The 2,500-nt window shown below is 33.0% G+C and overlaps 1 long non-coding RNA gene across 1 annotated transcript in view; it reads right to left on the bottom strand.

Moving 5' to 3' along the window:
• Window positions 1-2,500, bottom strand: part of LOC137616198 (uncharacterized) — a 296,226-nt gene that overhangs the window by 105,483 nt on the left and 188,243 nt on the right. The window lies entirely within an intron of this gene.

The raw sequence follows: 2,500 nt of genomic DNA, 5'->3' as shown, positions 1-2,500 counted from the left end.
CCAGAGCAACCCTAAAGCCACTCCTCTCTAATCTATCCATCGCCTTTTGAACCATCCTCTCTATTCTATCTCACAGGCTTCTGAATTGTGAACCCATTCCACTAATCTTTCATCGTCCGGTATTTCCTCGTGACCAGACGCAATGCTGAAGTTTTAACGACTTCCTTATTGAATTTCTAACGACTTCTTAATTGAGTTTTTAACGACTTCATTGAATTTCCACATTTCTCATTCCATAATGTTTTTTTCATCACATGTACTGATATATAATACCATATAAATGAGTTTTCGGACTAGAAAACCCTAATCAAGAATTCCATTCTACATAGCGTCCTGATTAGCAAAGTGGTATACAATTTTCAATTTTATATTCTAGCACTTCATTATTTCCTGAAGGGATTGTTTTTTGGTCAGTAAATTGAGTAAAAATCAAATGCAAAAGTTATAAGGTAAAATATTAAAAGTATATTTCTATTTACATAAAATTTCCGCTAAATCCCCATCTTGACGTCTCCTCAGAAACTGACTCGCCAGATGTTGCAAAATAAAGAAAAAATTAGCATAAAACATTTGGAGTCAAGGTTTAAATGTTTAAAGGCCACTCATGACTGGCAGAGGCAAGGGACAGTGACATTGCCTTAGCAAGCAGGACAATGCCCAAGCCCCTCTCCCTCCAAGCTAGGACCAAGGAGGATCAGGCAATGCCTGCTGATAGCTCAAACAGATAGATCTACAGACTTCCCCAAACCCCCATTCTTAGCTCACAAGAATGAAGAAGTTGCAGTGACAAAAAGGACTAACGAGTTTGAGTGGGACTCAAACCCCAGTCTGGCGATCACCAAGAAAGTATGTTAACAACAGCCCACCATAAAAATTTGTTGATATAATAATAATAATAATAATAATAATAATAATAATAATAATAATAATAATAATAATAATAATAATAATAATAATAATAATAATAATAATAATAATAATAATAATAATAATAATAATAATAATAATAATACCATTTCCAATTAGTTTTTAGTTCATGGATGTTTCAAGTGGAATAATCGAATTGAGAGAGATGGATATCCAGAACCCCTCCATATTTTCAAATGCTTGGAATTAAATAGAATGTAAAATTGGATTAACTCGAATCCCGCCTACACGTGTCGTCTTATTATCCTCATATTCTTAAAGCTTTTAGTGATCAAATACTTTTATCTATTTAAGTAATGGAAATTCATTTAATACATCAACTATAATAATTTTTTTACTGCAATTCATCTTCTCTCTGGTATAAAAATATCTAAAGTCTTAATCAGATAAGATATATTTCACATATCTAACTCCACATTCCATAAATCTCATCTTTTCTCTGGTGTAAAAATATCTAAAGTTTTAATCAGATAAATCATATTTTACATCCCTAACTCGACATTCCATAAATGTCACATTTTTTACTTTTGTATATTTTTTAATAAGTATAATTTTCGTTCGTCATCTTTACCAGCCCACTTAACTGTACTTCAAAAGGAGCACCTAAAAGGTTTTGAGAAATCAAAGCCACCCCTAAATAGATCAGGCTGATTTCTCCTTTGATATTCTTATTTGAAGTGGCTCGGTAAAAGTATCTATTCGTGATGATCTGTTGACTGAGCTGTAGGAACTAAGAGGATTATGACACACACACGAACACATCTCCCATATATAATAAAGAACAAGGGTCTGGCTAAATAATTCACAGCCTGCCTTGAAAAAGTTTTCAAGAATTTAGATATGGAAAATTTAAGGTTAACATTAATGGGGAATAGCTTGACAACTAAAGCTTTGTACATGCCATAGTTCTCTTTAATGAATCATGGGAAGAATTGCAAAAGGTGATTGAAGATTTGAACAGAGAAAGTAGAAACGTAGGACTGAAAAGGAAGAGTAAAATTAAGATAATATTTATTGAAAATTCAGAGAAACAGCATGCAAGGATTATGAATGACCCTCTAGATTTGGTTAATGAATATACGTACTTAGGACAGATAGTGAGCTTTTCTCCAAGAAATAAACCCGAAATTAAAAGAAGGGTAAGCATAGGATAGAGAGTTTTTGGTAAACAGATTGAGATTATAAAATGTAAAACGCCACTTTCTGTGGGGATGTATAGTAACCTATACATCGGAAACTTAGAACCTTATTAAAGCCTTAGAACAAAGCTTGTTATAACTCCAAGAGCCATGGATAGAATAATGATGGGGTTAACACTAAGAGACAGAACAAGAACAGCATGGATACGAGAGCAAACTAAATTAGAGGATATACTAACAACATGTAAGAAAATTAAATGTACATGGGCAGGACATATAATGAGAATGACAGATGATAAATGGACGTTAAGAATTAACAGAATGAGTCCACAGAGATGACAAAAGATCAGGAGAAGGAAGAGAAAACAATGGATTAACGAGTTAAGAAAATTTGCAGATATGGACTAGCATAGAAAAACCCTAAACAGACGTGA

This window comes from Palaemon carinicauda, chromosome 22, assembly GCF_036898095.1.
Source record: "Palaemon carinicauda isolate YSFRI2023 chromosome 22, ASM3689809v2, whole genome shotgun sequence".
In the NCBI taxonomy this organism is placed as follows: Eukaryota; Metazoa; Arthropoda; class Malacostraca; order Decapoda; family Palaemonidae; genus Palaemon; species Palaemon carinicauda.
Note: the sequence above shows the minus strand (reverse complement) of the source record. Positions and strands in the feature narration are given on the sequence as shown.